We start from the raw sequence: 12,875 nt of genomic DNA, 5'->3' as shown, positions 1-12,875 counted from the left end.
CTCAGTCCCCTGTTGCCCCTCCTCCTCGTCCGCCTCCCCCTCGGATTATCGACGGGGGTCCTGTCTACACCGTTCGGCGCATCATGGACTCCAGACGACGTGGGCGGGGTTTCCAATACCTCGTGGACTGGGAGGGTTACGGTCCTGAGGAGAGAAGCTGGATACCTCGGCGCCAGATCCTTGATGCCGACCTGCTCTGGGACTTCTATAGGCTCCATCCTGGCGCTCCGGGTGGTCCGCCCGGTGGCATCCGTCGGAGGGGGGGTACTGTCATGTATCCAGAGTTTTCCTGAACACATCCCGGCTGATTCTCCAACCACTTACACCTGCTGCTATCTGCACACCCGGTCCTGATTATCATTCCCTGCACCATATAAGCCATGACCAGACATCCATTCCCTGCCGGATCGTTAGCGTAACCAGTATGTTTAGCTCTCGTATCAAGCTTCTAGTTTTGGAAAGTCTTTTGCTGTTTTTGTCTCTTTGCCTGTCGCTAATTTGCCGCCTGTTCCTCTGTCTATAGTTACTCACCTGGATTGTCACTCTCACCTGCCTGGCTTACTACTTCACTGCAGCTCATTTGGATCAGCACAGAAACCTCCAGCCTTCCAGCCTCACTCCCTGCCGACCAAACTGGACCTAATCGTTTCCACATTCAATTCCCAAATAAATACTCACCTTGTATTTTCTACTTACCTTGTCCTGGTCTGCTTTTGGGCTCCTGCGCTAGACAAATCGTGACACTGTTGCTATTGTACTCACATTTTTCTTCCTCCTTTGGTCTGGTTTAGCTTTACATTTGAAACTCGCAAAGTATTTCGCTATCAGTGTGGACTCCACGCCAGATATCACACATGTGGACCAGCTGACTTTCATCCTGCGGTACGTATCACCAGAGGGCTGTATAGAGGAGCGCTTTGTAAAGTTCCTCCCTATTGAAAGCCACACGGGAGAAGCACTGTTCAACTCAGTTATTAGTGTTTTAGAGGAGATGGGCATTGACATTAATAACTGTAGAGGACAATGTTATGACATTGCTAATAATGTCAGGAGCCTACAAAGGCGTGCAGGCCCGCATCAAGCAGATCATCTCATTGGCACAGTGGGTACCCTGTGCAGCACATACCCTGCACATACCCCTCCTGGGTCAACAGTGTGAACTGCTATGAGGAGACTGAACAGTTTTTCAGTTTTGTACAAGCTTTGTTCAACTTTTCATCAAAGACCACTTCACGCTGGCAGATGATCAGGGCAGGGTTGCAGCCCAATAATAAAAGAATAGAGACTTTGAAATCGTTTTCTGACACGATTGTCAGCGCACGCTGTCGCAACCAAAACCCTATGTCAGAACTATGCAGGGATCCAGCAGTAATTACTCTACATTGCTGATGATGAGCACCAGAATTTGAGCACAAGAGAGGAGGCTAGGGCACTGCACAAAAAGATGAACAAACTGGAAATTGCATTAATGTGCAACATGTGGAATGCCATCTTTCAACATTTCCAGGGTGTGAGTACTGCACTACAAGCGGTGGAATTGGATCTGTGCAATGCTGTGTATATATATATATATACAGTGAGGAAAATAAGTATTTTAACACCCTGCTATTTTGCAAGTTCTCCCACTTAGAAATCATGGAGGGGTCTGAAATTGTCATCGTAGGTGCATGTCCACTGTGAGAGACAATCTAAAAAAAAAAATCCAGAAATCACAATGTATGATTTTTTAACTATTTATTTGTATGATACAGATGCAAATAAGTATTTGAATACCTGAGAAAATCAATGTTAATATTTGGTACAGTAGCCTTTGTTCGCAATTACAGAGGTCAAACGTTTCCTGTAGTTTTTCACCAGGTTTGCACACACTGCAGGAGGGATTTTGGCCCACTCCTCCACACAGATCTTCTCTAGATCAGTCAGGTTTCTGGGCTGTCGCTGAGAAACACGGAGTTTGAGCTCCCTCCAAAGATTCTCTATTGGGTTTAGGTCTGGAGACTGGCTAGGCCACGCCAGAACCTTGATATGCCTCTTACAGAGCCACTCCTTGGTTATCCTGGCTGTGTGCTTCGGGTCATTGTCATGTTGGAAGACCCAGCCTCGACCCATCTTCAATGCTCTAACAGAGGGAAGGAGGTTGTCCCCAAAATCTCGCAATACATGACCCCGGTCATCCTCTCCTTAATACAGTGCAGTCGCCCTGTCCCATGTGCAGAAAAACACCCCCAAAGCATGATGCTACCACCCCCATGCTTCACAGTAGGGATGGTGTTCTTGGGATGGTACTCATCATTCTTCTTCCTCCAAACACGGTTAGTGGAATTATGACCAAAAAGTTCTATTTTGGTCTCATCTGACCACATGACTTTCTCCCATGACTCCTCTGGATCATCCAAATGGTCATTGGCAAACTTAAGACGGGCCTTGACATGTGCTGGTTTAAGCAGGGGAACCTTCCGTGCCGTGCATGATTTCAAACCATGACGTCTTAGTGTATTACCAACAGTAACCTTGGAAACGGTGGTCCCAGCTCTTTTCAGGTCATTGACCAGCTCCTCCCGTGTAGTTCTGGGCTGATTTCTCACCTTTCTTAGGATCATTGAGACCCCACGAGGTGAGATCTTGCATGGAGCCCCAGTCCGAGGGAGATTGACAGTCATGTTTAGCTTCTTCCATTTTCTAATGATTGCTCCAACAGTGGACCTTTTTTCACCAAGCTGCTTGGCAATTTCCCCGTAGCCCTTTCCAGCCTTGTGGAGGTGTACAATTTTGTCTCTAGTGTCTTTGGACAGCTCTTTGGTCTTGGCCATGTTAGTAGTTGGATTCTTACTGATTGTATGGGGTGGACAGGTGTCTTAATGCAGCTAACGACCTCAAACAGGTGCATCTAATTTAGGATAATAAATGGAGTGGAGGTGGACATTTTAAAGGCAGACTAACAGGTCTTTGAGGGTCAGAATTCTAGCTGATAGACAGGTGTTCAAATACTTATTTGCAGCTGTATCATACAAATAAATAGTTAAGAAATCATACATTGTGATTTCTGGATTTTTTTTTTAGATTATGGCTCTCACAGTGGACATGCACCTACGATGACAATTTCAGACCCCTCCATGATTTCTAAGTGGGAGAACTTGCAAAATAGCAGGGTGTTCAAATACTTATTTTCCTCACTGTGTATATATATATATATATATATATATATATATATATATATATATATTTTTTTTTTTTATCATTTCAAGTGGTCCTGTGCTTTAGTTTGAAGAGGTCTATCATAAGTTTTTGTCTGCCTAAGCAGATAGAAAAGCTACAATTCTCATTAAGAAAGTTTGCATGATGTGCAACGTTTATATAGGCTACTAATGCAATCATACAGTAAAGCATGCCTACGTCTTTTATTGCTGTAGTGTTTTGTCCACCACTCAGTTTTTGGCTCAGTTTTATCAAGGGGCAAAGTGTTTTAAGGGGAGTTGTGCTTACTGCAGGTTCTACCCTCACACCCTCATCTCTGTCTCTCTCTCCTCCTGAGTCTCCTCCTCACTCTGCATGCCACTGCTGCCGACACCACCAGCGCTATCATCAGCCACGGGAGCTGATGAAGATCCTGCTACTGCCGAAAACATGTCTTTTTTCTTTTTTCTTTTATTTGAGCCGCTTGGGTAACTTTGTTTCATTTTCGCGTTTAGACCATTGACATAAAAGAAAGTTTTACACTCGTCTTGCTCCGTCTCTGTACTTCCGAGTTCTCCTGTAACCGTGTGTTTATCTTTCGCGCCGGCCCCCGCACCTTTACGGACTAGGTCATTTCATGCTTGCACCCCCTACTTTCATGTGAAAGTAGGGGGTGCAGGCTAGGAAAGAGCATAGACAGTAGCTAAAGCCAAGGCGCTAGCATGTATCATCGTTTATTAAACTCAAACAGAGGCTTGTTAACTTACCCTCGTAGATGTATATATTGCTGGACACATACAATTTAAAACCTTTGTCCTTTTTTGACGTTGGTGTCTTCGATGTGGCCTGGATTATCCGATGTACGTCGTTTGCCGTTATCCTCGGCAGGTCCTCCAGCGATCGAGTAAAGAACGCCATAGCTACAGCTAACGTTAGCGAGTACCGGAAGTACTGCAGCTGGCTGAAGAGTCCGGAAGCATCAGAACGGAAGTCCGCGGCATTTAGCCTATTAAAGAAGGATTGTGGTGGAATGGGCCTCCCATGTTTACAAATATATTATGTGGCTCAACTAAGGCCCTTACTTTGTTTATGTACTCAGGCATACTCAGCAAGGTGGAAGAAAATGTATTGGCGGGAGGGATCCCACTAGAAGCAATTTTAACAGATGAGGAACTACAAAGAAAATTGCTAGCAAGGGTAACCAGTGGTTCAACTTATCACAAAAAATATGGCAGGAAACTATAAAACTATGTAAGTTCCTACAAAATTGTTAAGATGGTGTGCCTACGATTCCAACTTTTTGCTGAATAGCTCTGATGATAGATTCAAAAAATGAACCACAATAGGTCTTACTAACTACTACACATTTGTCCACAAGGGGGCGTTCCAAAACTTTGGATCCCTACAGGAAAAACATGACCTGGAAAAGAGCGATTTCTTTAGGTACCTTCAAGTTCGACACTATTTTGTTCAGAATTTGAACACAGCTTTGAAAACAGAAGAATCAGGTATCCTTAAACTATTTTTGTCAACATCTAAATCCATGACTTGCAGAAATATCATCTCCAAAATGTACAAAGGTATTCTTCAATGTAAATCATATAACTCACTCTATATAAAAAAGAAATGGGAGAAAGAGGGTAATTTTAACATCTCAAAGGAGAGTTGGCAAAGAGTGTGTGCAATACAGTGGAGTTCAACTAGTTCGTCCACGTGGCGTGAATTCTGCTGGAAAAATATCGTACGATTCTTTATTACTCCACAGCAAAAAGCACATTTTGGAGATGGCAGCAGTTGTTGGAGGCTCTGTGGGGAAAACAATGCCAACCACTTCCACATATTCTGGAGCTGCCAGGTTCTTGTCCCCTACTGGCAAGAAATACATAAACAGGTTAACAATGTATTTGGTAGTAGTATTCCTCTCAGATGTGATACTATTTACATGGGTGATATCCAATTAGATGGAGTAATAACGACAAGAAACTTGCTCATATATTTCTGGCAGCAAGTAAAAAGGCGGTCACAAGGAGATGGCTAAAACCAGACCCACAAACTATTATATATATAGAAATAATACGTGAAAATTTATATTATGGAACTATGGACTATCATTTTCCCTCAGGACTCAAAAAGAAAAATCTTACCTGATTTGGACCGAGTACATGAAACCAGTTAGATCAGATTTTAAATGGACTTGACAATATGTCTGAAGAGACGTTGACAATTAACAGATTAATGTACTAGATACAACAGGAAGTGTAGGTATAGACATCAATAAGAAATAATGTGTATGTAAGTTTCTGTTTGATCGTTTTATGTATGCATGTATGTGGATATATGTAGATATGTGTGCGTAAGTATATATGTAGATGTGTATTCCTTACCATAGAACTCTGGTGAACCATGGAGTGAAGAGCTTCCCATGTTCGACTATATATAGTTAACTATGCCCTATTGGTATATAAATAAAAAAATTAAAAAAACTTTGGAAGGGCAACATTTGGATAATTGTAGAATGTAAAGTCTCAAAATATGTTGTGACTTTATCAGTAGTAAAGCTGTAACTGTGTGAGACGATATGTAAGAATGTATTTGCCAAAATTAAAAAAAAAAAAAAAAAAAAAAGAGAAAAGAGAAGCCTGGGGATAGTGACTGACAATGCCTCTGTTATGACGGGGATTAACAATGGTGTCCATAAAGTGCTGAATGAGGAGTATGGCATCAGAGATCTGGTTCTTATTCGCTGTGTGTGCCACTCTCTGCAGCTTGCTGTAACTCATGCTTCCAATGACACCATTCCCCTAGTGTGGAGTACTTGGTACGAGAGACCTATAACTGGTTTTCAGTGTCTCCAAAGCGCAGGGAAGCCTACAAGGCCATATATGAGACCATTAACTGTGGGGAGAAACCTTTACTAATAACCAAGGTGTGTGCCACACGTTGGCTCTCCGTTGAACCTGCGGTTCACACATTTTGGACCAGTGGGAGGTGCTTAGGCTGCATTTTGCAGTCACCAAGTCCAGTGAACACTGGCTGAGGTTTTACACTCCATGTACAGTGATCCTCAAAATGTTTTGTATCTGACTTTTTTGAAGTCAGTGCTGGGTGAGGTACAGTTGGCCATCAAGGCTTTTGAGGGGGAGCAGGTAGATCCTCTTAAGCTACTTGACAGCTTGGTTAGCCTGATCAAGTCTGTGAGCAGCAGGGTGCTGAATCCACTGGCAAAGGTTGATGTACTCAAAAGGCCAATAGATGGATACATCAGTCCCAAACCCTACCTTGGTTACCTTTTTGAGTCCAAGGCAGCTGAACTCCACCTTGCGCCTGAGAATGAAAGCAATGTCCGAAAGTGGTGTGTAGCCTTCACCATCTCCCTCACTTACGAGTTGAGAGTGAGACTGCTGGACAACATCGAAGCACTGCATTACATGTCGATATTCAATGTGGAGGAAACTCTAAAACACAATAAGAGCCCAGTAGACATTGAAAAAATAGCCAAGCTCCTTGGCTACACCCCTGCAGAGATAGACAAGATAGTCCAGCTGTTAACGTTGCCTTTTATCTTGCCTATTAATAAAAATTATTAAAACTAATTTTGGCATGTTTTAAAATGTGAATTTAATGTCTGGCCGTCTGTTGTAGTAACTATTAGCTAGCTAGCTAGCTAGTTAACATTAGCAAACAGTAGGCCTTGGCTAACTAGCTAGCTAGTTACTAACGGCATTTACGTTGACAAACTCACATAACGTTAATATTTATTAAAAATGTTCATGTTTTACTGTGACTTGTTGTAGGCTCCTTAGTGGACCATAAGGTTAAAAACCAAACATAAGAAAACTAAACAAAAAAAAACTAAGTAACTCCGGCAGAGTGTCTCTTTTGGGTAACTTTTGCCGGTCCCAAGCCCGGATAAAGGAGGAGGGTTGGTTTAAAAAAGCATCTAGCATCTTTCAAGCTACAAACACATTCGATTAGCATGAAAACATGTCCCAGAGAGCGACATAGTGGGTACACATCTGTTAATAACCCCTAGGTTCGTTTTGTGCCGGAATTGTCCTTTAAGGTAATCCAGAACGACATTATTGCCTCTCTTCCTCTTTGTGGGAGATGGGGTTGTGGCAGCTGGAGTAGCCTAACTAGAGTGGTGGGGGGGACGAGTAGTGGCTGGAGTGGTGGGTTCGTGTTCGGGTGCGATAATGGCCTGGGGGGTGGGTTATGCGCATCAGTATTGCACCAGTTATAGGCTATTTTTGAAAATCTGATAGTTCCTACTCCTATCAACTTAACATAAAGAATGATGTGGGGTCCTCTGCCAGCTTGAAAGAGGCCACAATCACGGGAGTATCAATCGCTGGCCTTCCCCCCAAAACGGCATGCATTGCCTCATAGTATCACCAATTGGATACTGTTTTTTCGCTGCTGTCTGTACCTGAGCCCGTCTTTGGTTGTTTCAGGTCCTACAATAGCAACCACGCACGCACACACATGAGAGAGAGAGGGAGCAAAAGACACGCAAAGAAAAAATAACTGTATGCAGCGCTATTGATATCGGTAATTGTGCGTGCGTTGTATTAGTTTTAAAATGCAACGTTTCCTTGTCCCAAGTCAACAGAAGTAAGCATTAAGGGAGGAGACAGGACCCAGCAAAAAATGTAGGAAATATGATCTGAAAAGCTGACTGACAAATATGAAACCGGACGTCGCTTAGTGTCCACTCTCGCTGTAAAAAGCTGCGCAGCTTCAGGTTTATCGATGTGCTCTGCTGTCAACATGCTGAAGCAGATGTGATGCGTTTGAGCTCCGTGTATTTCTGCCGTAGTTTAGGTTTTCCACCTCCGATGTAGAGCAGTGTACAGCCACTTCCCTAAACTTTGTCTCATTCAGAGACCAGAGTCTCAAACAGGGCTCTGTCAGAAGGTCTGAGATCTACCGTATCAGCAGAGCAATCACGTAGGCTACTGCACAGCAGGCTATGGTGCAGGTAGATTATTTTCTGAAATATAGTGACTTTATTCTTATAATAGGCTATTATAACTTTATTTTTCACAAAATATCAGGACTCCTCCAAACCACAGAGAACACAGATGGGATGAGTTATATTTTGAATGTGCACAAAGTTTTGGACATGAGCAGAAATCTTGCTCAAACATCTGAAATATAACAGCCCAGGGGTTTATTAATAAATTAAAATTAATAATGTATCATTGAGGTGAATAATTGTCATATGCACATTTTCGGAGGTTACTTCCCCAACAAAAGAACTGAACTGGTAAACTGAAGATTAGAAGTGAAATCAAGGCCATTATCACTTATTCTTTCTTTTTTTCTGGGTTGTAAGCAAAGTCCTGCAAACTCTTCCTTTTTAAGACATTTGGCCCAGAAGGGGGGGGGGAGCTGGTCCAGAGGAGGCTGTAGTTGGTCCAGAGGAGGAGGCTGAGGGTCTGGCTGGTCCAGTAGAGGGGGGGAGAGTTTGGCTAGTCCAGAAGAGGCTTTGGCTGGTCCAGAAAATGATGATAAGGCTTTGGCTGGTCCAGACGGAGGGAGAAAACGTTTGGCTAGTCCAGAAGAGGCTTTGGCTGGTCCAGAAGAGGCTTTGGGTGGTCCAGAAGAGGCTTTGGCTGGTCCAGAAGATGAGGATGAGGTTTGGGCTGGTCCAGAAGATGAGGATGAGGTTTTGGCTGGTCCAGAAGATAAAGATGAGGTTTTGGCTGGTCCAGAGGAGGAGGCTGAGGGTCTGGCTGGTCCATAGGATGAGGCTGAGGGTCTGGCTGGTCCAGAGGAGAAGACTGAGGGTCTGGCTGGTCCAGAGGATGAAGATGAGGTTTTGGCTGGTCCAGAGGGAGGGAGAAAAAGTTTGGCTAGTCCAGAAGAGGCTTTGGCTGGTCCAGAAGAGGCTTTGGCTAGTCCAGAAGAGGCTTTGGCTGGTCCAGAAGATGAGGATGAGGTTTTGACTGGTCCAGAAGATGAGGTTTTGGCTGGTCCAGAGGAGGAGGCTGAGGGTCTGGCTGGTCCATAGGATGAGGCTGAGGGTCTGGCTGGTCCATAGGATGAGGCTGAGGGTCTGGCTGGTCCAGAGGATGAAGATGAGGTTTTGGCTGGTACAGAGGATGAAGATGAGGTTTTGGCTGGTCCAGAGGATGAAGATGAGGTTGTGGCTGGTCCAGAGAAAGGGAGAAACAGTTTGGCTAGTCCAGAGGAGGCTTTGGCTGGTCCAGAGGATGTTGATTAGGGTCTGGCTGGTTCAGTGGAGGAGGCTGAGGGTCTAGCTGGTCCAGAGGAGGAGGCTGAGGGTCTGACTGGTCCATAGGATGAGGGTCTGGCTGGTCCAAAGGAGGAGGCTGAGGGTCTGACTGGTCCATAGGATGAGGGTCTGGCTGGTCCAGAGGAGGAGGCTGAGGGTCTAGCTGGTCCATAGGATGAGGCTGAGGGTCTGGCTGGTCCATAGGATGAGGCTGAGGTTCTGGCTGGTCCAGAGGAGGAAGCAGAGGGTCTGGCTGGTCCAGAGGCTGAGGGTCTCAACCAGTGGGCCTGTGAACATGCTAAGTAATGCTTTGACCAGCTGACCCAGAATGGGAAATCTCACACCTCTCTGGATTTTTCATGGATACAACTCTGCGCCACCAGTCTACATCAACTTGGCCTTCCTCTTCAATGTAGTTCTGGGCACAAGTTACCAGGTCCACCTCTATTTGGTACGCCTGCATCTCTTCCTCTAGTTGACCTATCTCTTCTGGTGTGACCACATTAGGCAAGGCCTCTCCTAATATGATAAAAGCCCCACAGATGGAGTCATCTTGAATCAGAGAGGGAGTGAGTGTAGAAAGTGAGGTGATTATCTTGTTGTCCAGAGGAAGGTTTTTGAGAAGGAACTCTGATGACTTCATGTATCCTTCTCTGAGAGAGTTGTAAATGTTTCTCATCCATATCTTCCTCTCCAAACGGGCATTGTTGAGTGCAGAGTAGCAGTATCTTCCAACAGACAACCTTTTGTCTGATAGTTGCAAATCTCTACTCCGGACATCAACCTTGATGATATCCATTGCACTCAGTGGGATGGCCTCCGGCTTCATAAATTTGCTGAGGAGCTCTCTAACTAGGGCCACCATCTCCACGTGCAGCAAGTGCGACTGGTTTTTCATGTTGCATTTTTTTCACAAAAGTTGAAAGTACGCTTGCAAACATAAAACAAAATGTTACTTTGATTTGACATTATTTTCACATGAGTAAACAAAACTTACCACAATAAGACAACATAAATATTAACTACATGCAGTTCAAATAAATAGTGCGTTTTAAAAAAGTGAATAAAGTACAAATACTTTTAATAGCTTTTATTTCCATATATCAGATGTAATGAAAAAAATCAAATTATTAACGAATTTGACCAGGACTGCATTCTTTCTTTTTTACTGGAAGCAAAGGAAAAGGAATATTAATCTGTTCCAAAATATCGCAGTGTTGAGATTTTTCTCTTCAACTTCAAACACTTGACATAAATGTTGAAAAGATTCTTCAGTTTAACGTCACTTTAAAATACTGATGTAATATTTAGTTGCATAATCATTGTTTTCTGCAGATGTTATCAAAACAATGGTTATGCAACTACATATAAGTTCAGTAAATTAAAGTGAAGTTCAATCTTGAAAAATGTCTTAAGTTTATGTCAAGTGTTTGTGGCTGAAGAGAAAAGAGAAAAATGTCAACACTATTTCTTTTCTAAAGATAAATATTCCTTTTCCTTTGTTTCCTGTTAAAAACAAATGCAGACTTGATAAAGTAGGTTAACATTTTGACTTGGAATTGAATGTCTAATCTTTCCATTACATCTGAAATATGGAAATAACATACGGATTAAAAATAATTTCACTTAATTCACTTTTTTTAACAATAAACTGCTATTTATGTGAACACAACTGTATAACATCTAAAGCTGGTTATGATTGCTGTAGTAGAGACCTGGCTGTTCCCTTTGTAAAAAAAACCCAACTTATTAACTTTCATTACATTTAAAGTTTTTGCCTACACAACTTAGCCTACGACAAGATACCTCTGAATATGTCGATCATGACTTTGAATCGGTCAAACTCTGTAAAGAGCACAGAGATTCGTTCCTTCCGGTTAAGGTTGACTTGTGTTCCCATTCGGGATGCTGCGGCTTGTTCTTGTTGAAGAATATCTACTCTGGTCTTTTCCTCAACTGTTAGTGCATGTCTCGTCAGCACTTGGTTAAGAAGCCATCTGTAGCACACACACAAACACACACATATACACCTGCACGCACACTCCACTGTGGCTATTTTCATTGCTGATTCCTACATAAAACCTAACCACACTCTACATGCAATATAATACAATAAAATGGTTAACTGCAGAGACAGCACATTAAAAAATACTTAAAGTTAATTGAAGACTACAAAATGATTAGCATTACCTGTATTTGTGTTCTTCATGTGGATCCAGCACATAGTAGTAATGCACCACCAGTACATCCATGAGTTCATTCAGCCTGGTGCACACCTCCAGAATCTGAAGGAATCTGTTGCTAATTGGTCTTATCAAGCTCTTGGAAGGAAGATGGAGCAGACTCTGAAACTCTGAGAAAATCTCCTTCTGTTTTGGTGACTTCTCAATATCATAATAGACATCGGAGCAGAAATTTTCAACTTCTGAGCTAAATGGACTCATGAGGGCCTTGGCAGCATTGGCAACCATGTGCACAGTGTCTCCAGATATGTCAAGGATGTATGGGTTCTCCTTCCTTGCTTGGGTTTCAAGGCCAGTTTTTTTTCCTCTCATGACTACACAGTTGTCAAGAAGGATGCTGGTCACTTGTCTCCACTCAAGACCATTAGTCTGCAGGACATCTTTAAGTTCCAGCATAAGTGCTGGGGCATTGGCAATGTTGACTTTTCTGCTTGCCAGATGTTGTGTTATTACTCTGTTGTCATTATCAAAAAAGCGAACAAGCACATTGAGTATTTTATCCATATTCAAGGTTGTTGCTTAATCAACATTGAGTGAGAACATGCATTTTTTGAGCTTCTTAGACAAACATTTTTTGAACTGTAGTGCGATGCCATGAGTGTTCATGTAACTCGCATGTTGATTTGAAACCGACAGGCTAGTTAACGCATTTTTTGTCTTACACATTACACAAGGTGACCAGTGGCTGCAAAATTTTGAATGATAAGTCATGTTCCGCAATAAATGTGCACAAACGTATTTTGCATAAACGTAACGGTCGGTCATAGACAGCGGTGTGTCAGCTGTAACAGTTGCTAGGGCTGGGCGTATCAATCTAAATATCAATAGTATCGATACCAAGATAAGTATTGGTATCGGATCGATACTGTCGTGACGAGATCGATACTTTTGTTGCAGTTTCTCTCCGAGTTCATGCGAGCACAGCGTCTCTCCAAGTCTGTGAACAGTGTGCAAACAGCACACCTCTCTGTCTCTCTGTCTCTCTGTCTCTCTCTCTGCCCCCTCCCCCTCCCTGCTCTGCCGGAGGTGGAGAGCAGAGAGTCAGAACAGTGAGAGTGTTGTGATGCGGAAGGTAGAGGACCCAAACGCAGAGAGAGAGAGGCAGGCAGGAGCAGTGTAGAAACTCAAAGATTTATTTTCTCAAAAAACAAAAACCAATCAAGGAGTCCTGTGAGCTGCAGGCAAAAACTAATACCAGGGAGAAAAAAGGAGAGACT

Source organism: Sander lucioperca, chromosome 3 (assembly GCF_008315115.2).
Source record: "Sander lucioperca isolate FBNREF2018 chromosome 3, SLUC_FBN_1.2, whole genome shotgun sequence".
NCBI lineage: Eukaryota > Metazoa > Chordata > Actinopteri > Perciformes > Percidae > Sander > Sander lucioperca.
The sequence above is the reverse complement of the archived record's forward strand: the minus strand, read 5'-3'. Positions refer to the sequence as shown.